Source organism: Protopterus annectens, chromosome 1.part0, assembly GCF_019279795.1.
Source record: "Protopterus annectens isolate FY-2018-M chromosome 1.part0, PAN1.0, whole genome shotgun sequence".
Taxonomy (NCBI): Eukaryota; Metazoa; Chordata; order Ceratodontiformes; family Protopteridae; genus Protopterus; species Protopterus annectens.
This window is the reverse complement of record NC_056725.1, coordinates 1775166045-1775191763: the sequence shown is the minus strand read 5'-3', so window position 1 is coordinate 1775191763 and position 25719 is coordinate 1775166045.

Genomic DNA, 25719 nt, shown 5'->3' with positions numbered 1-25719 from the left:
CTCAGTGGCATGGTCCTTACCTCACTGTGTACAAGCAGTAGTTGTAGCTGCAATGGCAGTACAGGCTTCGGCCTCAGTAGTTTTATTCCACCCTCTCACTTTGAGAGTGCCTCATGCAGTCGCAATTATTTTACTGCAAGAGAAAGTAGCATATCTTTCCCCTGCTAGGCACCTTTCCTGTATGACTATATTGTTGAGCCAACCTCACATGACAATTGAACAATGCATGACTTTGAACCCTTCTACCTTGCTCCCAACCTCTGCAGATGGCACACCACACCACTGCCTGCAGGTAACTGAGCAAAAGACACTACCTAGAAAAGATCTCATGGATTTCCCCTTGAATGATGCCGAGGTGACATACTACGTGGATGGTTCGTGCAAAAGGGGTCCTGCAGGACAGAACTTAGTAAGATATGCAATAGTTTTTGATACGGAGATTATAGAAGCAAAACCTTTACCACACAACCTATCTGCACAGGCAGCAGAATTGATTGCCTTGACACGGGAATGTACCTTAACAAAGGGTAAAAGTGTAAACATTTTTACTGACAGCCAGTAGGCTTTTTCTACTGTACATGTTTTTGCGCAACAGTGGAAAAAACGAGGAATGATGACATCTACTGGCAAACCTATCAATCATGCACAGTTTATTTTAGATCTTTTAGAATCTATTCAGTTACCTCAGAAAATAGCTATTTGTAAATGCACAGCTCACACCAAGCAACAAGACAGCATTTCAAAAGGTAATGTGAGAACTGATACAGCTGCAAAACAAGCAGCTTCTGAAGTATTTCAGTACTTCTGGAGCGTTTCCTCCACCTCCTCGCTGAAAACAGATCTCTGAACCTAAGTCGGACTTTCTTCAACAAATGTTAAATAAATAATAAATAAATAAATTTCTTTTAAATGAGGAACTACAACCCTCTGAGATTTTAGACTTAGAAATGTTAAACACAATGCAGACACTCACTACGCCAGCTGAAAAACAAAGATGGGTAAAACGAGGAGCAATTCTCGAAAAGGGGCTGTACATCTCTAAAGAAGGGAAACCGATACTACCATCTAATTTGTTTAGATATGCAGCTTTGTTGAGCCATGGGCAGTGCCATGTCTCAACAGAGGGGATGGTACAGCTGGTGAACCAGGTGTTCACAACATACGGATTTACAAACTACTCTAAAAAATTTTGTTTGATGTGCCAAATTTGTAACAAACATCATGCTCAAGGGGCGTTAAAGACCAAGCAAGGGAGTTTCCCTACACCACCATATCTGTTTCACAGTGTCTGTATGGATTTCATAGAATTGAACAAATGTGAAAATAAGAAGTATTGTCTTGTCATTGTAGATATGTTTTCCAGATGGGTGGAAGCCTTTCCAACCAAAAATCCAGATACAGTCACAGTGGCAAAAGTTCTTGTCAAAGAAATCATCTCTAGATTCAGCATTGTGGAAAGGATCTACAGTGACAACGGTACACACTTTGTAAACCAAATCATACAGCAGTTAAGTAAACATTTTGGTATTTCTTTAAAAAAATCATTGTGCATACCATCCGCAATCTGCAGGGCTAGTTGAGAGACATAATGGAATATTAAAGAATAAATTAAGAAAATGAATAGCTGAGACAGGGAAGAACTGGATACATTGTTTGCCCTGGCACTATTGAGCATGAGAACTGTTCCAACTGCAAAAGAATTGACTCCTTTTGAAAAACTATTTGGAAGGGCTTATTATACACCCCAGTGGAAACTTCTCATGTCCTCAGACCAGGAGGCTGATCTTACACTAGCTGAATATATGAGAAATTTGTTAAATTCTAAACATCTGTTGCAGTCAAATTCTGTTTCAAATAAAGAACAAACCGAAACATCGGAAGTGGCAGTGATCCCAGGGGACTGGGTTTGGGTGAAAAACATTAAGAAGAAAAACTGGACATCACCAAGGTGGGAAGGTCGATACCAGGTGCTTCTTTCGACACCCACCACAGTCAAAATCGCAGAGCAAGCCTCGTGGATCCACTTGACGCACTGCAAACTAGTTAAGAACTTTGAACTGGACAAAAATCTTACCTCTCCATCGGGGCCCTCGGCACAAAGTCTGGCTACAAAGGGGGGGGGGTCAGATCAATAGGACTGATCCGTCTCAACCCCAGTAAAGAAACCATCAGTGCTGAAGGTCCTATTAGGGCAGAGAGTAAGATCACATGTCAAAAGCGAAAATGATAGAATCCAGAAAAATCCAAATAAAACTACTCAGAAGAGTCGGAAGAAACAGGAATGCAGAACAATCATTTCCTCAGAAGTATTGCATAATCATCCTGTTAACTGTACTAGTGACAATAATCTTTTTGTTGTGGCCATTCCTTTTCCCAGCCACACAAACTGTACTGAATAAACGTGGAGAGTTGCACGTAGAGTGGCACCCAAACGTCAACACTTACCAGGCAATCAAATATGTGTTTAAGCTGAGACCTTCAATGTTTTGAATTGCTGGATTTGCACAGCTTTGCCAACAGCATACGGGGGGTTATTGTTAACTTCAGTCCCCCTAGGAGCCAACAAGACCTGAGAAAATTTAGTCTATGATACATCAGATGTTACATCACAAGATAAAGTAGCATTGCACTTGTCTGTTCGACAGAAGGGGACTGTGTGTTTTTACAAAAATGATACAGTTCAGGTAGGTTGGAGCAATTGCAATGTGACTGTTCCCTATAGATGCTACAAAAAAAAACTGATAACACAGGTTCCTATTGCAACACAAGCTATGATTCATTTTTTGAACTGATGCATAGGACAACTGATTAAGTAAAACATAATGCTGATCTTTATAAACAACTGATTATAGTTGACAAAAAAATGTTTCATCCAGAACCAGGACATAGTAAAGTTACTACCAAAAGTAGAAGACTGTTATTTTGTATGTGGTAGGAAAGCATACAAGTGGTTACCTGAGAATTGGTATGGCAGTTGTTATTTGGGGTAGCTGGTTCCGGCCATACGACACAGCAGTTTTGCCTCAGGGGAAAATTTGAAATGTTCGATGAGAAATCAGGAAGCCTGTCAATCCAGTAGGGCAAATCAATGCAGGCTGGAAAAACCATCATGCTGTGAGCCTAGGGAAAAATGGACAGTCGCATATGGACTTGGGTGATACCATCATCTCGTGGGCAGGTGTATTGCCAGCATATGGAGCAACAAAATCGATCTGAGAACTGAGAAATCTGTCTAAACTTCTCGAAATAATGAGCAATGCAACCTTTTCCACTCTAGAATTGGTGACTGATGAACTGACTGCCATGAGAACTGTAGTGCTTCAAAACCGCATGGCTCTCGACTTCAACCTAGCGGCGAGAGGAGGTACTTGCGCTTTAATCCAGGAGGAGTGCTGTTCGTATATTCCTGACCACAAACACGAGATAGGCAATCACCTTGAGGTAATTCAGCAAGTGTCGGCTATGACCAAACCAGGACCAAATCTATTGACGGACTTTTTCCAGAGATTGTTTGGGGGGTGGGGCAGTATCCTGATGAACATCCTGATTGCCATCTGTGTAGGAATTATCCTACTGGTGGTATGTGTTTGCTGCTGCATCCCCTGCATGAAAAGGCTGATTAAATACTTTATAGACATGTCAGTTTCAGAAACCTTATACCAAGGTGCTGAACTTGAAGAATTGTTGAAAAATTAAAAATGCTTTCATAAGTTTAAACTGAATGACTCTCTTAACTGCAAATCCTGAGTAGGAAGAGGTTAGGGGAAGAAAAACTGTTTATGCTTATTTTGAAAGTAGAATAAAAGTATTAAAAGGGGGGAAATGTTAGAAAAATATGTATTAGTAACATGCATGCTTAGTGCATTCGAGGGTTAAAAGAGTTAATACATTTATTCTGTTCACACTGCATGAATCTGCACAAGCTACTAGAGACATTCCAATCCTGTTATGTCATAAAAATATGTGCAGCTATGATCTGCTTATGCTTTGGAAATCAACAGGAAAGCGTTTGATTTCTGCTAATGTCATGAAAATAATAATAGGTGTTTCGTTTCTGCTAATGTCATGAGACTTAAACAAAGAGTTATGGATTTTCTGCTTATGCCATGAGAAAGTACACAGCTGCTGAAGCTATTGATAATGAAAACAAAGGCTGCTTGAAAGTATAAACCGTAGTCAGCATTACTTGTACCTAAGCTAGAAATGTACCTTGAAATGTAACACATATATTAGAACTGCACAATTGAAGAATAGAAAGTTTGTAGTGGGCTAAAAATAAGCCCCAAGGCCAGGTTGTTTTTCTCAAATATTTTTTATAATCCAGTCATGTCAGCAGGAAATCCAAGTAACATTTTCTATGTAACACATAGTAAGTTTTAAATTTGAACATGTCAGCAGGAAATCTAAGTAACATTTTCTGTAGAGTAATACAGAAAGCTTTGTCTAACTACGTCAACTATAGAAAAGTAACATTTCATAGAACTGTATAAAAGTAGCATACTGCTTACTAGAAATTTAGACAAATCTTGTATTTGCATGTTTTGTCTCCTTGCTGCAAGTAATAAAGGGTGCCATACTTGAACCTTACGTGAATTGGTCTTTGAAGTTTTTTCCTTTGACAATTACACAAAGAAGGTAATACTTTCTCTTGGGGTTTCCAAGGTTGACGGACCTGCTGAACAGTGAATAATGCACTGCTCAATGGTACTTGCACATAAGCCATTCATTTCTACTGAACCTTTTAAAGTGAGACCTGCAGGACTGCTCCATAATAGTGTTTTTTTTTTTTTTTTTTTGTAGATGCGGATTATTGAAAAAGAGATGGACTATAGTGGATTTCTTTACAGCTGCTTGTAAGAAACTACAACCTGCAGAAAAAGTTGGCAGTTATTACAAACTAAGCAACCTGAACAGTTTCAACACATCTGAAGATCATCACCTATCATTTTGCTTTATACAGACTTTTGCACATGCCACAAAGTTATGTCTTTTGAATGCCTAGCAAATAAATACTACTGTGTTTTAGAATTACTTTTTCAACTCTGTGTAATACTCCAAGATATCACTGCAGTATGAGTTAAAGTGTTCTGTAAGGTAACATTTTGTGAGCGAATAGCTGCTTTTTGGTCCTATTTGTCATGACAGGAAATATTAGTCATGCTAGTTTGACTCACCATCCTTTAGTGGAAATACTTTTGGAACTTAATAATGTAGGTTTCAAATTTTCACTAGTTTACTACAGATCAAATTAAATTAAATTACACTGCAGATGCAACTTAAAAGCAAAGGCCCACAATGGTGAATGAAAAACTGGGTCGTGGACACATCACTGAATCCAAACAGCTCTGCAATGCTAATATGGATCCTATACTAAGGAATCCTCAACTTGGGCACATATACAGTGAGGGGATTAGCAGATGGTTCATCTTTTCTGTTCGACAAAGTTTGCAGATGACTGCAAACTGGCCAAAACTGCCAGAGCCATGACCTGAGTTAAGCGCCAAAAATGCATAGTCATACCCTTTGGGGAAAACAAGGCTAAAAAAGTCATCAGAGATCTGGGGACCCAGGTTGACAGTAGCCTTCGTTTTTTGACACTGTTGCTAAAGTAGTTAGTTAGGAAATCTATATCACCACCCCTGATCAGAATCTGAATCTATATCAATCAAGGATCGTCCCCCCCCCGTACTCATCATTTAACCTATCCTATGATTTGAATGCATGCGAGCGGGGTCTCAAAATATGTCTTATGCTGCCCGACTGAAGAAACTCAGCTCTATTCAGTCTCATGCCGCTTGCTCAGACCTCAGAACCACAAAGGGCGGGGGACTTAAACCTTGACCGGTTATATATAGAGCGTGCTGGGCTGGAGGATTCATCACCCAGAGACTCCCTATGCTGAACACAAAATCCCGGTACAGCAGGCAGGGCACAGCACCTCTCTTGTCTTGGAGAAGATAGAGAAATGTGGATGAGGGATGGGAGATTTACTTTAGGATCACTGCAAATGATAGGCATAGTTTTTATTCAACTAAAAGGGTGCGAAGCCACACAACTATATAGGCTAGGCTTATAAATGCCCTTGGGCAGATAGCCTAGTATGAACCTATGAACCTATGAACACTGTGAAAAAAAGTACCATGCTGGGAGAGCAGGGTATTCGCCTATACAATATGCTGCAATTGCAAGCTCAAACATTACAGTAGACTAAAATGAAGGGCCTACACAAATGACAGTCAAAGAAACAAAGCCTTCACATTTTGACATAATTAATGGAAAACCTTGTCACTGTAAAGTACAGTTGTGTACACTTACCATAAATGTAGATGTTAGAGTGTATTCACTGTTGCAGTCATTACATCTCGGTAATCCTGCTGGCAGGTTGCCCTCAGCCGGCCTGAATTCCAAAGTCTTGGGTCCTGCATCGGCTGCTGTCGCCCCTTCCCTGATGTCAGGGGTATAAAAGAAGCAGCTGACGCCATTTTCTTCAGTTTTTCTTGCCCCAGATGTCAGGTGCCCCAAAAAGGGTAGCCAAACTTTATGTATATATTCAGGAATACATCAATATAAATTTTACCTTCATCTATAAGCAAATACACCACACAGGTAGTATAAATCAGAGAAGGAAAGATAAGATCCAAAAGAAAAAAGGGGGAAGGCGGGCGGGTAACTTGGACTGCAACAGTGAATACACTCGAACTTTTATGGTAAGTGTACACAACTGTACTATGTTCTTCGTGTTTCACTATTGCAGTCATTACATTTGGGTAGAGTCCCAAAGCTATAGTTGGGAGGCTGGAACTAGACAGCAGTAGGAACGGCTATGAGGCCCTGCAGAACTGCAGTGGCAAAGCCTGCCCTGAATTTAGAGTAGAGTGGCAGATGATAATGCTTTGTAAAGGTGTGCACTGAACTCCAGGTAGCCGCCTCTAAAATGTCTGTGGTAGGTACTCCCCTGAGAATGACTGCTGAGGTGGCTGCAGCTCTGGTGGAATGAGGCCTAATGCCCTTAGGCACTGGCTTGCCATGGTGTAAGTAGCAGAAATTAATGCAGTGGCCTAACCACTTAGAAATAGTCTGCTTTGAGATAGGCTTTCCTTGTGGTCCTGCAGCATATGCCACTAGTAATTGCTCTGTTTTCCTGAAAGCTTTGGTTCTGTCCAAGTAGAATCTAAGCTGTCTGTGTACTTCCAAAGAATGCAGAATTCTCTCCCCCTTGTTCTGTGGATTTGGGAAAAAGGTAGGCAGATGGATGGCTTGGTTAAGAGCCACACTGGACACTACTTTAGGTATAAATGTTGGGATTTGTCCTCAGGGAGACTCTGTCTGGATGAAAAATGATGAAAGGTTCCACAGCCATGAGCACCTGTAGCTCTGAAACTCGTCTTTCAGAAGTAATTGCTAAGAGCAGAGCTGTTTTCCAAGATAAAAACTTCATATCAGCCATAGCAGCTGGCTCAAAAGGAGGCAGGGTGAGCTTTTCCAAGACACAGTTGAGGTCCCATGCAGGTATTGGTAGTCTTCTTGGGGGCCTTACATTTTTGGCTCCTCTGAGGTACTGCCTTAATAAAGGGTGAGCAAAAAGTGGTGGCTCTGTATTGTAATGAGCCGAAATGGCAGCGGCATGAATTTTAATATATGAAAAAGATAGTCCTTTGTCCAGCATCCCAGTAAAGTATTGCAAAATCTGAGGAATATCTGGTACCGCTGTATCAGTTCCTTGTGCCTGGTTCCAGGCACAGAATCTCTTCCATTTTCCAACATAAGACTTTCTAGTACTAGGCCTTCTGGCTTCCAGAATGACATCCATCACAGCTTTACTGAGAGGTGTTTTTTGTATGTCTACATTATCCACCATGCTGCCAAGTTTAATGTCCTGAGTTGGCTGTGCATGATCTGATTGTTTTGCTGGGACAGTAGTCGAGGTATTTGAGGTAAGGTCCAAGCCGGGTATAGAGATAAGTTCCTTAGTATTGGATACCAGTACTGGCGGGGCCAGTCTGGGGCAATAAGTATCATCTTTGGCTTCTCCTATCTGACCTTTAGGAGCACCTTGGGGAGGAGGGGCAGTGGAGGAAAGGCATATACTGATAGGTTTTTCCAGCTGAAAGATAGGGCGTCCACTTTCCATGCTTGTCTGTGATAAGTCCTTGTGCAGAATATTTTTAGTTGGTAATTGAGAGGGGAGGCAAATAGATCTATGTCCAGGCGTCCCCATTTCCTTGTTATCATGCTGAAGACTTGTGGATCCAGCTTCCACTCGTGGGGATCCATGAGGTTTCTGCTTAGTTCATCTGCCAGAGTATTTTCCTTTCCTGGCAGGAATTGTGCCTGCAGATGTACTTGGTAAGTCAAAGCTGTGTTCCACAAGGTCATGGCTAGTCTGCAAAGGGGGTAAGAGTGTGTGCCCCCCTGCTTGTTTATATACCACATGACCGTGGTGTTGTCTGTCTTTATCAGTAGTTGTCCCAGATGATGTAGGTCCTTGAAGGCTGTCAGGGCATTTTGAACAGCTAACATCTCTTTTTGATTGATATGTAGATGCATTTGGTTTGAGGACCATGTGCCCTGAATGCCTCTTCCTGCCATGTGGGCTCCCCAGGCATAATCTGATGCATCCGTTGTTAATGTCTGCCTGGCTGGAGGTAATGTGAATGGCTGTCCCTTGTTCTGATGGCAAGCCTTTGCCCACCATTGAAACTCCTGTTACAGGCAGGGAATGAGAGTAATGACTGTTTCCTGGCTGTGGCAATGTTGAGTCCAAACACTTTTTAGGTACCAATGAAGTTTCCTCATATGCAGTCTTGCATATGGAATTAGTAGGATGCAGGATGCCATGAAGCCCAAAGCCTGCAGAATTTTCCTTGCAGATAACTGGGCCTTTGTTGCCAGCATTTTGAAATAGGCAGTCCGTTGCCTTTGTTTGGCGTGAGATAAGCCATCTGGGCAGTTGTATTCAAGCTTGCACCCAGGAATGTTATCTCTTGTGAGGGTACTAGTTTTGATTTCTTTTTGTTGACTGTGTACCCTAGGCATGATAGAAGTCTTTTCACAAACGACAGATGTTGAAGAAGACTTTTCTTGTTCTCTGCTTGAATGAGACAGTCATCCAAGTAAGGATATATTTATATTCCTCTTTGTCTGCAGAATGCAATTACTGGTGCCAGGCACTTGTAAAGACCCTGGGCACAGTAGATAAGCCAAAGGGCAGTGCAGAGAATTGGTAATGCGTTGAACTAGCCTTGAATCTTGGGTATCGTCTGCATGATTGTCTGATTGGGACATGCAGGTATGCCTCTTTTAGGTCTAAAGTCACAAGCCAAGCATTCTTGTCCAACATGGGCAGAAGCTGCTGCAAAGTCAACATTTTGAATTTTGGAATATCCAGGAAAGTGTTCAGAATAGATAGGTCCAGTATCGGCCCCCAGGCCTTGTCCTTTCTCGGTACAAAGAACAGTAGAGTAAAATCCTTGTCCCTGCTCTTGGTATGGTACTTGCTGAATGGCCCCCATGTCCATGAGGGATGAGACTTGTTTTTGCACCTCTGCCCATTGATTTTTTGGCAGATCTGGCCATCCATTTGCCTTTGGCATAGTATGGAAATGGAACTTGTATCCTTGTAACACTGTTTAGAACCCACTTGTCCTGGGTTATGATGTGCCAATTTTGAGCAAAATGTGCTAATTTCCCCCCCTAAGGGTGCTGCCAGAAGTTAAGTGCTTGGTGTAGGCAGGGGAAGTCATTGGGGCTGTTTTCTGATAGTTTGTGATCTATCTTCTCCAGCTTTGGAGGTAGAAGCACCCCATTGCTTGGGCCTTTAAGAACCTTGCGCTTGGGATCTACCCCTAGGGCGTCTGGTTCTGCCCCTTTGAGGTCTGTCTGACACAGGAAAGGATCAATTTTTTGTAGGCCAGTGTCTACTAAACCTGGGTGGCTGTACTTGTAAAAATTCTGTGACAGTTTGCATAGATTTAGCTTTGTCCTCCATTTTCTTTAACACCTCTTCTGCCTTAACACCAAACAAAGTATCATGCTGCAAAGGTGCATCTAGTAATTTCACTTTAACATGATCAGGCAAATTTTGTTCCTTTAACTAAGCATGCCTCCTAATTACAGAACCCGTAACTGCGGCCCTGCAGGAGGCCTCCAAAGAATCAAAACCACATTGCAAAGTATGCTTTCCAACTTGTTCTGCTGCATACAATAAATCCTGCACTTCCTTGTTTTCTGCACATTCAGAATTTAACATTTTCTGTTTAAGCAATCCCATGACATGTTGCTGATACTTAAGCATATGAAATTGACAGATTAAGGCCCTTATAGCCAAAGTTGCAGACGTGTAAACCTTTTTTCCCATCTATCCAGTGCTCTTGAATCCCTGTCAGAGGGGGTTGGGTTTTTAGCAGTGGAAGCCTTAACTCCCTTTGGACCCTGTGAAATTGTTTTTGGGTCAGCAGCAGGGTTTTTAAAAATAAATTTGTGAGTTAGAAACCCTGTAATATCTGTCAGGCTTAACAGGAGCTGGGGGCAAGGAGTCAGGGGTCAGACTAGACTCTGAAAACACATCATCTACAATGTCTAACACAGGTGGAATAGCTAGAGGCCTGTGCTGAGGTAGTAAGAGAAAATCCCGGAGCCTCTTTTTAGATTCTGAAAAATCTTGGCTCTCCCAGTGGAAACGCTCCCTCATGGTATGCAAGGTTTCCGTAAAGGAATAGTCCTCTGGAGGAGATGCTGAAGGTATAGATTCTTCAGAATCAGAATCCTCATAGGGGGAAGATAATATTCCTGATCAGAAGAGGAATCAGAAGAAAGAGAAACCTGATCTGAAGATTCATAGCCAGTGTCTTGCCTAGGCCTCTTATCAGGAGGGGGATGGGAACACCCGATCAAGGTAATCAAGTCTTCGGCCATTTTGAGCATCTGTTTTTTGGGCATAGAGGCCTGTCCATGTGACTCTTGAGTTTGTTTCCTTGCTTTAGAAGGTGCTTTAGTCTTTGCCTTTGATGCTGAAGTTTTAATGTAAAGATGTTTAGGTCTGAATACACCCTCAGAAGCCGGTGCCTGCTCAGCGGCTCTGGACCCATCTCAGGGATTAGCGTCTGAGGCTCCAATACCTTGAGTATCCAGTGACATGGCCAACTCCACGTGGGAGTCGGTAGCGGCCTGCGACTCTAAAGTAGTGGGCATCAGGGGCTGCAAAAGCGCCTCACTGAGAACCGGCGACTGGCTTAGAAGAAGCTTCATCGTCGGTTTTGGGCCTCAGTCGTTTTTCTTTTTCTTTGTGTTTTGTAAACTCCGGTAGTCGGATGGCTATCCAACGACACTTCAGGATAATTTAACCGGTGTCCAAAAAAGTTTAAAGCAAAATCATACCGATGCTTAATAGTGCGTTGGTTAAATCTAGCACAAAACTGACAACCAGTAACGTTGTGATCAGGGCCTAGGCAAGGAATACAATAAGAATAAAAATTCTTATGAGGTATTTGCTTTCCACAAGAAATACAATTATTAACTTTTTCTGACATCGGTCTGGAGCAAGAAAAAAGTTTCCCCAACTGGGTACTTAGCTTTATTGAAGACTTCGGATCTGAAACTCAAACACGAAAATCTCAGGAGTCAGCCGACCGGCACTTGCGAACTGCTTCTGCTTCGGGCACCATGCGGCAAGAAAGACTGAAGAAAATGGCGTTGGCTGCTTCTTTTATACCCCTGATGACTTGACGTCCGGGAAGGGGCAGGACACAAGACTTTGGAATTCAGGCTGGCTGAGGGCAACCTGCCAGCAGGATTACCCAAATGTAATGACTGCAACAGTGAAACATGAAGAACATCAGAAGATACACTTCTTACTCATTCTGTACAGAAAGGAATGTAGTGTATAAGGAAGATGTTAGCCAAGGCTGCCAACACAACCGGTAACAACTGCAAGTGTACTCACTTGGGACTGCAAACCAATGGTTACCAATTTCTCTTATTTTGCAATAACTATTCTACACATGACATGATGAAAGCAATAGAATTTGCAAACCCAAAGATACTCACCCTGTTGTACCCTTGTTTTTCTGTATGCCAGGATGGAATGAGGTGTCATTGCTGGCAAATGAAGACAGAACTAGTCTAAGGCTCTCAAGAAAGAAGCTACCACAGTTCCATTTATGATGAAAGAAATCTTACATACATAGTAAAACAATTTTCACAGAACATTTGTGAAGACCTCTCAAAAGCAATATTCCACTAGCTAAATTACAGTGAGTTCTTCCACATACTTTCCTCCCAGACTTTTTTTTTTTTTTTTTTTACATATAAAGCTGGCTTGTCTTTTTTGGTACCAAAAAGAACCTTGAGTAAATTCTGGATCCTAGTTGGTCTGCTGGGACTCACTGGATGGCCCTTTTTCTTAGCAGATTTGAGACTTCTTGAACTGCTTGGTCCCTTAGATTGGGTGGAACGTCTGGAAGGGACTTGTTTGACCTTGAGGAGGTACGAACAAAGGGGATTATGCAGCCTCCAGATATGAAGGACTGTACCCATGTATCTTGTGTTATGTCTTGCCAGGCTCTTGGGTACAGCGATAATCTTCCCCCGACTGCCTCCAGAGGTGGGCAGCCGGGCAACCCTTCAGGGATGCTGGAAGGGCTTCTCAGAGAAGGATTCTCTGCTGCCCTGATTTTGCAGACCCCCTCTGCCCTGAGAGCGGCATCTATTATTGTTCCCTCCTCTGCCCCTGGATGGGAACTCGCCACGTGTGTCTGGCAAGGCTCCCTGGGATTTCCGGAACCACATCTTTCCACTCTTCTGACCCTTGGGATCTGGTCTGGAAGGAGTGGAAAAACAGACTCCTATGGCAGAGAAAGTCTTGCCTTCCTGCTCACACCTGGTAATGGTGTCCTTCAACTGTGATCCAAAGAGAGAGGAACCATCAAAGGGGGTGTTGGTGAAAGATGCTCTGAAAGGTTCCGCAAAGTTACATAGCCGCATCCAAGCGTGTCTCCTTAGGGCAACACCTGTGCCTGCGGCTCTACTCGCACCATCAGCTGTATATGAAATGAGCCTCATGGAGGAGTTTACCACTGAATTAAGAGTCGCCAGCTGGGAGGCTGCTTTAGCCTGGGCTACCACAGCTGATGGATCTTGAAGGGTATCTCCAAGCTCTTTAAGGAGATCCCTTTGAAGACGGGTAAAGTGGCACAAATAATTCAGGGACCTCATAGAAAAAGTCGCTGAAGAGAACATCCGCTTCCCATACCTGTCCATCTTCCTGGACTCCTTGTTAGGAGGATGGACAGATGAAGTTTCTGCCAACTCCTTCTTTGTGGCCACCGCTACCACCATGGCATCAACGGGGACACCTTTAGTCAAAAACTGCTTGTCCTGTGGTGGCGTAATGAATTTTGCAGGTCTTCTGGGGGTTGGTTCCACTGAGTCTGGAGCTGACCACACCTTCCGAGCCACCACCGACATCAGTGGATCGAAAGGCGGAGACACCCAGGAGGTGGAAGGTCAGGATCCAAACACGTCCAGAAATACTAACTCATCCTCGGAAGGGCTTAGGGCAGTCCAGTTCCCCCTCTGCCTAAGCATCTAAAGGATGTCTGAGAAGGGGACATCTTCAGAGGGGGATCTTGGGGACCCTTCCGAATCCTCTAAATCGGTATCTGATGTGATAGACTCAGGGGAGTCAACATGCTTCCTCTTGCATTTCCTCTTACGGGGTGGCTCCTCTGAATGATCAGGGGAGGGCTTGGAAGAGGAAGATACACCCAAAGGGGTGTCCTGGAGTGCTGGATCCCCACACTTGGGATCTGGAAGAGGGGCAGAGGCTGACACAGGCACCCTAGGGGGAGGAGCCGATGGTGTCGATCGTGGGACTGACTCGGGGGCCAGTACACTCCTCATCACCTCGAAGGCATCCCTGCCCGGACACAGGGAGGGCTCCGGTTCCGAAGAAACCAGAATCCCTCCCCGCACCGAGTGGGACGGCTCTGAGGCAGATGTGGGAGCCGAGCTCACCTGAGCCGAAGCCCTGAGTGGGAGAGCAGGGTCGGACAAAGGTCCAATGCCACTCACCCCCTCGGAGCTGACGAGGGAGTCCCGGCGCCCAGACCCCTCCATGGACGGTACCATGGAAGGAATTGGAGCCAACGATGGAACCGAAGAAGGTATCAGAGCCGACGGTTCCATGACTCGAACCCCAACGAACTCCAGCTCCGAGCTCAGAGGATGAGTCGGAGGAGGAATATCTACAGACGTGGATGGAGCCGACACCTGATGAGGGGGGCTGGAGAACATTTTGACTAGGGCCTGCGATATTAATAGCCTACTGACCACTCTTTCCAAGTCATGGTCCGAAAAGCCTTGAGGACCGGACTGGGGCAGAGGTGATCTCAGAGCCGAACGTATAGACTCCAGAGAAGGAGACCTGGATCTTTTTAGACTCTCAGACTGCTCCGAGGAACGTGTCGGAGCCGACTGGGAGGGAGGAACATTGGTTCCAGCTGGAGCCGAGATGGATGGTAAAGTCTCACCCAACGACGGCTCCGAACTGGGAGCCGAAGGTTTAGGTAGCCTGTAAGATTTCACAGGCTGAGCCTTAGCCAGTGAATCTTGGGGCTTGAGCAAACCCCTCAGGATCAACTTGTTTTTGCGCTCCTGCAGGACTCTTGGACTGAAAGCATGGCAAATGCAGCAAGAGTCCTGCAGGTGCACGGCGCCCAGACAATAAACACAAGAAGTGTGACCATCTGTCAGAGACATCTTCTGACAGCATGAGTCACACTTCTTCAATCCGGACGGCTTAGGATCCTTGGACATCCTAAAGGGAAAACCAAGGAACACACACAGAAAAATTAAGGTAACTAACCACTAAAAATTACACACTACAGTTACCACAACCAGAAACTACACGCAATATATATATTTGCACTATTACAAACAAACAACTATAATTAACTATCACTAAACAACTAACAGTGATAATAAGGGAAAAACATTTTTTTTTCTAAGAGATAGAGAGAAAAAGCTTATCCTTTAACTTAAACGGAAAACCTTTCTGAGAGGAGGGGGGAGGGGAAACTAACTAAAATGAGTTTCTGAGGAGAAGAAACAAGGATAGGTATAGACTACAATACCACAGTTTACACTAAACGACTAACTCTACAATAAAACTAACAGTTTTTATAATAAGAAAAAAAGATAAAAGTTTTATATGACCTGAGCCAGTAGAACAACCTCGCAGCAGAAGCGGCAAACTAGATCTGGGTAGCTAGCACCAGGCATCATGGGATATAGGGGGCCTCGAGCCAGTAAGCAGCTCTTGAGCTTTTGAAGATGGCAGAGTCAGAGCTGAGGATCGGCTCCGAGCCCAATCAGCAAGAATGAAGGCGAGATAGACAACTTAACATTTGACAGTTTAAGGCCCTTATAGCTAAAGTTGCAGATGTGTAAACCTTTTTCCCCATCTATCCAGTGCCCTTGAATCCCTGTCAGAGGGGGTTGGGTTTTTAGCAGTGGAAGCCTTAACTCCCTTTGGACCCTGTGAAATTGTTTCTGGGTCAGCAGCAGGGTTTTTAAAAAGAAATTTGTGAGAGTCAGGAACCCTGTAATATCTGTTAGGCTTAACAGGAGCTGGGGGTAAGGAGTCAGGGGTCAGACTAGACTCCAAAAACACATCATCTACAATGTCTAACACAGGTGTAACAGCTAGAGACCTGTGCTGAGGTAGTAAGAGAAAATCCCTGAGCCTCTTTTTAGATCCTGAAAAATCTTGGCTCTCCCAGTGGAAATGCTCCCTCATGGTATGCAAGGTTTCCCCAAAGGAATAGTCCTCTGGAGGAGATGCTGAAGGTATAGATTCTTCAGAATCAGAATCCTCATAGGGGGGAAGAGAATATTCCTGATCAGAAGAGGAATCAGAAGAAATAGAAACCTGATCTGAAGATTCATAGCCAGTGTCTTGCCTAGGCCTCTTATCAGGAGGGGGATGGGAACACCCGATCAAGGTAATCAAGTCTTCGGCCATTTTGAGCATCTGTTTTTTGGGCATAGAGGCCTGTCCATGTGGCTCTTGAGTTTGTTTCCTTGCTTTAGAAGGTGGTTTAGTCTTTGCCTTTGATGCTGAAGTCGTTTTAATGTAAAGATGTTTAGGTCTGAATACACCCTCAGAAGCCGGTGCCTGCTCAGCGGCTCTGGACCCATCTGAGGGATTAGCGTCTGAGGCTCCAATACCTTGAGTATCCAGTGGCATGGCCGACTCCACATGGGAGTCTATAGCGGCCTGCGACTCTAAAGTAGCGGGCATCAGCAGCTGTGAAAGCGTCTCACTGAGAACCGGCGACTGGCTTAGAAGAAGCTTCATCGGTTTTGGGCCTCGGTCGTTTTTCTTTTTCTTTGCGTTTTTTGTAAACTCCGGTAGTCGGATGGCTATCCGACGACACTTCAGGATAATTAAACCGGCGTCCAAAAAAGTTTAAAGCAAAATCATACCGATGCTTAATAGTGCGTTGGTTAAATCTAGCACAAAACTGACAACCAGTAACGTTGTGATCAGGGCCTAGGCAAGGAATACAATAAGAATGAAAATTCTTATGAGGTATTTGCTTTCCACAAGAAATACAATTATTAACTTTTTCTGACATCGGTCTGGAGCAAGAAAAAAGTTTCCCCAACTGGGTACTTAGCTTTATTGAAGACTTCGGATCTGAAACTCAAACACGAAAATTGCAGGAGTCGGCCGACCGGCACTTGCGAACTGCTTCTGCTTTGGGCACTGCACGGCAAGAAAAGACTGAAGAAAATGGCGTTGGCTGCTTCTTTTATACCCCTGACGACTTGACGTCAGGGAAGGGGCGACAGCAGCAGATGCAGGACCCAAGACTTTGGAATTCAGGCCAGCTGAGAGCAACCTGCCAGCAGGATTACCCAAATGTAATGACTGCAACAGTGAAACACGAAGAACAACAGAAGATACACTTCTTACTCATTCTGTACAGAAAGGAATGTAGTGTAGAAGGAAGATGTTAGCCAAGGCTGCCAACACAATCGGTAACAACTGCAAGTGTACTCACTTGGGACTGCAAACCAATGTTTACCAGTTTCTCTTATTCTGCAATAACTGTTATACACATGACATGATGAAAGCAATAGAATTTGCAAACCCAAAGATACTCACCCTGTTGTACCCTTGTTTTTCTGTATGCCAGGATGGAATGAGGTGTCATTGCTGGCAACTGAAGACAGAACTAGTCTAAGGCTCTCAAGAAAGAAGCTACCATAGTTCCACTTATGATGAAACAAATCTTACATACATAGTAAAACAATTTTCACTGAACCTTTGTGAAGGCCTCTCAAAAGCAATAATCCACTAGCTAAATTACAGTGAGTTCTTCCACATACTTTCCTCCCAGACGTTTTTTTTTTTTTTTTACATATGAAACCGGCTTGTCTTTTTTGGTACCAAAAAGAACCTTGAGTAAATTCTGGATCCCAGTTGGTCTGCTGGGACTCACTGGATGGCCCTTTTTCTTAGCAGATTTGAGACTTCTTGAACTGCTTGGTCCCTTAGATTGGGTGGAACGTCTGGAAGGGACTTGTTTGACCTTAAGGGGGTGCGAACAAAGGGGATTCTGTAGCCTCTGGATATGATGGACTGTACCCATGTATCTTGTGTTATGTCTTGCCAGGCTCTTGGGTACAGTGATAATCTTCCCCCGACTGCCCCCAGAGGTGGGCAGCCCGGCAACCCTTCAGGGATGCTGGAAGGGCTTCTCAGAGAAGGATTCTCTGCTGCCCTGATTTTGTGGACCCCCTCTGCCCCGAGGGCGGCGTCTATTATTGTTCCCTCCTCTGCCCCTGGATGGGAACTCACCACGTGTGTCCGGCAAAGCACCCTGGGATTTCCGGAACCACATCTTTCCACTCTTCTGACCCTTGGGATATGGTCTGGAAGGAGTGGAAAAACAGACTCCTACGGCAGAGAGAGTCTTGCCTTCCTGCTCGCACCTGGTAAGGGTGTCCTTCACCTGTGATCCAAAGAGAGAGGAACCATCAAAGGGGGTGTTGGTGAAATACGCTCTGAAAGGTTCCGCAAAGTTACATAGCCGCATCCAAGTGTGTCTCCTTAGGGCAACGCCTGTACCTGCGGCTCTACTCGCACCATCAGCTGCATACGAAATGAGCCTCATGGAGGAGTTTACCACTGAATTAAGAGTCGCCAGCTGGGAGGCTGCTTTAGCCTAGGCCCCCACAGCTGATGGATCTTGAAGGGTATCTCCAAGCTCTTTAAGGAGATCCCTTTGAAGACGGGTAAAGTGGCACAAATAATTCAGGGACCTCATGGAAAAAGTCGCCGAAGAGAACATCCGCTTCCCATCGTCCTGAACTCCTTGTTAGGAGGATGGACAAATGAAGAAATTTCTGACAACTCCTTCTTTATGACCGCCTCTACCACCATGGTATCAACGGGGACACCTTTAGTCAAAAACTGCTTGTCCTGTGGTGCCTTAATGAATTTTGCAGGTCTTCTCGGGGTCGGTTCCACTGAGTCTGGAGCTGACCATGCCTTCCGAGCCACCACCGACATCAGTGGATCGAAAGGCGGAGACACCCAGGAGGTGGTAGGTCGGGATCCAAACACGTCCAGAAATACTGACTCATCCCTGGAAGGGCTTAGGGCAGTCCAGTTCCCCCTCTGCCCAAGCATCTCAAGGATGTCTGAGAAGGAGACATCTTCAGAGGGGGAACTTGGACACTTCCAAATCCTCTAAATTAGTATCTGATGTGATAGACTCAGCGGAGTCAACATGCTTCCTCTTGCATTTCCTCTTATGGGGTGGCTCCTCTGAATGATCATGGGAGGCCTCGGAAGAGGAAGATACACCCAAAGGGGTGTCCTGGAGTGCTGGATCCCCACGCTTGGGATCTGGAAGAGGGGCAGAGGCTGAGACAGGCACCCTAGAGGGAGGAGCCGATGGGGTCTATCGTGGGACTGACTCGGGGGGCCAGTACACTCCTTATCACCTCAAAGGCATTCCTGCCTGGACACAGAGAGGGCTCCAGTTCCAAAGAAACCAGAATCCCTCCCCGCACCGAGGGGGACGGCTCTGAGGCAGATGTGGGAGCCGAGCTCACCTGAGCCGAAGCCCTGAGTGGGAGAGCAGGGTCGGACAAAGGTCCGATGCCACTCATCCCCTCGGAGCAGACAAGGGAGTCCCGGCACCCAGACCCCTCCATGGACGGTACCATAGAAGGAATCGGAGCCGATGAAGGAAACGAAGGAGAAGGTATCATAGCCGACGGTTCCACGACTCGAACCCCAACTAACTCAGGCTCCGAACTCAGAGGATAAGTCGGAGGAGGAATATCTACAGACGTGGACAGAGGCGACACCTGATGAGGGGGGCTGGACAACATTTTGGCTAGGGCCTGCGATTTTAACAGCCTACTGACCACTCTTTCCAAGTCATGGTCCGAAAGCCTTGAGGACCGAGAAGAGTGGGATGAGCTTTGACTACGCTCCTACTGCAGCAGAGGTGATCTCAGAGCCGAACGTATCGACTGCAGAGAAGGAGACCTGGATCTTTTTCAACTCTCAGACGGCTCCGAGGAACATGTCAGCGCCGACTGGGAGGGAGGAACATCGGTTCCGGCCGGAGCCAAGATGGGTGATATAGTCTCACCCAACGACGGCTCCAAACTGGGAGCCGAAGGTTTAGGTGGCCTGGAAGACTTCACAGGCTGAGCCTTAGCCAGTGAATCTTGGGGCTTGAACAAACCCCTCAGGATGAACTTGTTTTTGCGCTCCTGCAGGACTTTTGGACTGAAAGCATGGCAAATGGAGCAAGAGTCCTGCAGGTGCACGGAGCCCAGACAATAAACACAAGAAGTGTGACCATATGTCAGAGACATCTTCTGACAGCATGAGTCACATTTCTTGAATCCGGACGGCTTAGGATCCTTGGACATCCTAAAGGGAAAACCAAGGAACAAGGAACACACACAGAAAAATTAAGGTAACTAACCACTAAAAATTACACACTGCAGTTGAACCACAACCAGAAACTATACGCAATATATATATTTGCACTATTACAAACAAACAACTATAATTAACTATCACTAAACAACTAACAGTGATAATACGGGAAAAACATTTTTTTTTCTAAGAGATAAGAGAGAAAAAGGTTATCCTCTAACTTAAATGGAAAACCTTTCTGAGGGAAGGGGAGAGAAGGGGGGAGGGGAAACTAACTAAAACGAGTTTCTGAGGAGAAGAAACAAGGATAGGTATAGACTACAATACCACAGTTTACATGAAACGACTAACTCTACAGTAAAACTAACAGTTTTTATAATAAGAAAAAAAGATAAAGTTTTATACGACCTGAGCCAGTAGAACAACCTCACAGCAGAAGCGGCAAACGAGATCTGGGTAGCTAGCGCCAGGCATCATGGGATATAGGGGGCCTCGAGCCAGTAAGCAGCTCTCGAGCTTTTGAAGATGGCCGAGCTGGAGCTGAGGATCGGCTCCGAGACCAATCAGCAAGAATGAATGCGAGATAGACCACATTTGACAGTTTAAGGCCCTTCTAGTCAAAGTTGCAGATGTGCAAACCTTTTTTCCCCATCTATCCAATGCCCTTGAATCCCTGTCAGAGGGGGTTGGGTTTTTAGCAGTGGAAGCCTTAACTCCCTTTGGACCCTGTGAAATTGTTTCTGGGTCAGCAGCAGGGTTTTTAAAAAGAAATTTGTGTGAGTCAGGAACCCTGTAATATCTGTCAGGCTTAACAGGAGCTGGGGGTAAGGAGTCAGGGGTCAGACTAGACTCCGAAAACACATCTACAATGTCTAACACAGGTGGAAAAGCTAGAGCCCTGTGCTGAGGTAGTAAGAGAAAATCCTTGAGCCTCTTTTTAGATTCTGAAAAATCTTGGCTCTCCCAGTGGAAATGCTCCCTCATGGTATGCAAGGTTTCCCCAAAGGAATAGTCCTCTGGAGGAGATGCTGAAGGTATAGATTCTTCAGAATCAGAATCCTCATAGGGGGGAAGAGAATATTCCTGATCAGAAGAGGAATCAGAAGAAATAGAAACCTGATCTGAAGATTCATAGCCAGTGTCTTGCCTAGGCCTCATCAGGAGGGGGATGGGAACACCTGATCAAGGTAATCAAGTCTTCGGCCATTTTGAGCATCTGTTTTTTGGGCATAGAGGCCTGTCCACATGGCTCTTGAGTTTGTTTCCTTGTTTTAGAAGGTGCTTTAGTCTTTGCCTTTGATGCTGAAGTCGTTTTAATGTAAAGATGTTTAGGTCTGAATACACCCTCAGAAGCCGGTGCCTGCTCAGCGGCTCTGGACCCATCTAAGGGATTGACGTCTGAGGTTCCAATACCTTCAGTATCCAGCGGCATGGCCGACTCCATGTGAGAGTCTATAGCGGCCTGCGACTCTAAAGTAGCAGGCATCAGGGTCTGCGAAAGTGCCTCACTGAGAACCAGTGACGGGCTTAGAAGAAGCTTCGTCGTCCGTTTTGGGCAGCGGTCGTTTTTCTTTTTCTTTGTGTTTTTTGTAAACTCCGGTAGTGAGATGACTATCCGACGACACTTCAGGATAATTAAACCGGCGTCCAAAAAAGTTTAAAGCAAAATCATACCGATGCTTAATAGTGCGTTGGTTAAATCTAGCACAAAACTGACCACCAGTAACGTTGTGATCGGGGCCTAGGCAAGGAATACAATAAGAATGAAAATCCTTATGAGGTATTTGCTTTCCACAAGAAATACAATTAACTTTTTCTGACATCGGTCTGGAGCAAGAAAAAAGTTTCCCCAACTGGGTACTTAGCTTTATTAAAGACTTCGGATCTGAAACTCAAACACAAAAATCTCAGGAGTCGACCGACCGGCACTTGCGAACTGCTTCTGCTTCGGGCACCGTGCGGCAAGAAAGACTGAAGAAAATGGCATCGGCTGCTTCTTTTATACCCCTGACGACTTGACGTCATGGAAGGGGCGATAGCAGCTGATGCAGGACCCAACCGTTTGCAATTCAGGCCGGCTGAGGGCAACCTGCCAGCAGGATTACCCAAATGTAATGACTGCAACAGTGAAACACGAAGAACATCAGAAGATACACTTCTTACTCATTCTGTTCAGAAAGGAATGTAGTGTAGAAGGAAGATGTTAGCCAAAGCTAACAACACAATCAGTAACAACTGCAAGTGTACTCACTTGGGACTGCAAACTAACGGTTACCAATTTCTCTTATTCTGCAATAACTGTATTCTACACATGACATAATGAAAGCAACAGAATTTGCAAACCCAAAGATACTCACCCTGTTGTACCCTTGTTTTTCTGTATGCCAGGATGGAATGAGGTGTCATTGCTGGCAACTGAAGACAGAACTAGTCTAAGGCTCTCAAGAAAGAAGCTACCATAGTTCCATTTATGATGAAACAAATCTTACATACATAGTAAAACAATTTTGACAGAACCTTTGTGAAGACCTCTCAAATGCAATATTCCACTAGCTAAATTACAGTGAGTTCTTCCACATACTTTCCTCCCAGACTTTTTTTTTTTTTAAATATAAAGCCAGCTTGTCAAAACAATAACACTGCAAACGATATATTCAATGGAAAAATCAAATTTACCACAGTGATTTACACAAAATGGGCCTGAGATAACAGTACAGCATCAATTTTAAAGGCAGCTGGCACCATTAATTCGGCCTTTTGCTGAATGTTACTGTTCCATAACATGCTGGATGTTAAAATAAATACAACAAAATCATAAACAATTTGACACCAGGACACGCAGCATAAACCAAGAGGCTGTTTCAGTTCTTCCACTGAGGTTTGCACAATGTTTGATAGCAAACTCAACTATCTGTAAAACCAAATTTAAGCCTTTTGTAAGCTACCACTGGGTTATTGACCTGAATGTCTTTATAAGCCTAGCCGTGTGTACCCAATACAATACTAGAGAAACAAAACAAAGGATCTTGCCTAAACTCAAGATCTTCATTAGCAATGACTGACCATATCTAGGGGGGTCATAGGTGAAATCCCCGGCAGGAATTTATTGTTTCCCATCCAGTCATCCAGGCTATGCTTAAACAGGGTCAGAGGGGCTTTGTTTGATGTGAACTGGTAGCCTATTCCAGAGGAATGGCAACCTCTGAAAGACATATCTCTCTCTCTCTCTCCAACAAGTCCTAAGTCGCAGGCCAGGTTAAGGTCCATGGAACAGGTGACCCTTGTCCCATCTGACTTGTGGCTATACAGCATCTCCATTTGGCTTGGATCTGAGATTGCACTGTAGGCCAGGGACACGTCTCCTCTAAGAAGTTTGTACACTGAGTACAGTGACAATGACTTCAGTCCGTCAGTGTATGACGTACTGGAGACCCTGAATTTTCCTGGTTAGAAAACTCTGAGGTCTCTTAAGTTGCTGCAGGTGCCTGGTAAGGTACATACCAAAGGGAGCATGCTAATGAGGTGTGTTATGTAGAATGCTTTCCTTACCGCAGTAGATAGGGTGGTCAAAGTTTAGGCTACAGTCAACTTGCATTCCCAAGTCTCTCATTACGGAGTTGTTACTTAGGGTATTACTATTTATATGACATTCTGTAGGAATATAGTTTTTACCAAAGGGGATGATCATGCACTTTTTTGCATTGAGCTTGAGTCCATGCCTTTGGTACAAATCATTGGTTTGTGTAAGTCCCTCAAAGTACATTGGCATTGTTTGGGGATTCAGTGATTGCACTTAATTCGCAGTCATCAGCAAACTTGGTCAGTCACAGCCCCTATGTTTTGGTCTGAAGTTCTGAGAAGTAGATTTCAAACAATAGGGGGCTTAGCACTGAACCCTGTGGAAACCCACTGGTGACAGGTCTGTTGGTTGAGGTAAAGTCCCCAAGTCTGACTGAGTGTGATCCATTGGTGAGCCAGTTAGCAACCCACCTGACAACATAATTTTGATATTCAACTGGGAACGTTTATCAATAATGCCCAAATGTGGTACTGTGTCAAAGGTCTTGGCTAAGTCAAGGTATGCTGTATGCAAAGATTTGCCTTTGTCTACAGCTCTGGTGACACTTTCGAAGAAGTCCACCAGGTTTAACAGGTATGACCAGTCTTTGATAAAACCAAACTGTGAGTTTAGAGATCACCTATATCCTTATTTAGAAGGTCCATGATGATTTGTTCCATGACCTTACATATAAGGATGCTTACGCTTATCGGTCTGTAGTTCCCAGGGTCTGTTGCTGTACCCTCTTTATCAGGAGGGGGGTGACGGCTGCGGTTTTCCATTCAGCAGGGACAAAACCAGTACTCAAGCTGTGGTTGAAGAGAGTACCTAATGGAGCTGCCACAACTCATGTTTTAGAACATTTAAAATGCAACCTTTGATGTCATCTGGTCCTGCAGAGGCTGTGTTTTTGGCCTTGGAGATAGCATTAATGACTTGCTCTTTGGAGGTGCAAGGTGGGGGAGATGTAAAGGGAATGCTTTGTGGAATGTTTAGAGGGGGGGTGAAATTTTCATCAAACCTGTCAGCTAACAGGGTAGCTATTTTTGCAGGACAGTGTGTTGTGATGCCATTCACAGCTAGTTCAGCACACATCATCATACCTTTTAGGTTATGGATATAGCTAAAGAATGCCTTATGGTTATCCTTCGCTATGATTGCTAAATGTTTTTCAAAGTTGGCCCTAGAGGATTTTGCAAGTTGTCTCATTTGTTTGTTCAAGCAGAGGAGTGTGCTCTTCCAGTGCTGGGACTTCTCTTTTATTCTTAGACAGCAACTTCTTCATCTTGTTGTATAACTTATTAATGCTAGATGTCTATCAGGGAGGGTTGTTTTTTCTTAAGTATCTTGGTTTGATCCCATCAGATAAAGGAGCTTGTAAATTATTTATGCCATCCATTAGGAGGCTATAATTAACTTTGATGAAATATTTTAGCCTGATTTCACCTACACGGGGTACAGGTGTTCTAGCTACTTCAAATCTGACTGATTTGTGATCAGATTTAACCAGCGAGGGTCCTACACCTGTGGTGGTGTAATGGTCACCCATGTTGGCGAGGACCAGGTCAAGAATATTTGAGCCCCTTGTGAGGGTGCATACTATTTGCACCAGGGCATTAGTGTTAAAAGTCCAGAAACACTTGTGTGAACATGTTGGTACTCTTATAAGTTTCCCAGTCAATGCAGGGATAGTTAAAATTGCCCATGACTAGAGTGTTTGGTTGTAATTTGCTTGACTCAAGTAGGTTCAAATAAACAGAGTGGGTATCTTGGTTCACTGAAGGGAGGACTACAGCTAACTATGACTTGAAGGGGTGGGTCTTACAGTTAGTTGAATATTGCGCAACACCATGGAATTTTCCCATCTAACCCCTCTAGAGGTGTATTTATCTTTAATAAAGATAAGATACTCCTCCTCCTTTGGTTCTCAAATGATCATTTTGCAGTCTGAAAAGTGTGGAAGGCATTGTAGCCTTGCAAGGTCAGGGTATTCTCTGCGGCCCTGAACCAAGTTTCTGTGATTACACAGGTGTCAACATCCTCCAGGGAGAGGAGTGCTTCCAAAGAGTGCAGTTTCTGATTTAAACTCCTAGCGTTTAGCAGCGTAACCTTTAATTTATTTGTGAGCGATATTTTCATGTCAGCAATTCTGTTCTTTCGACCTTGCCTAAAAAAGGCACTATGGGGG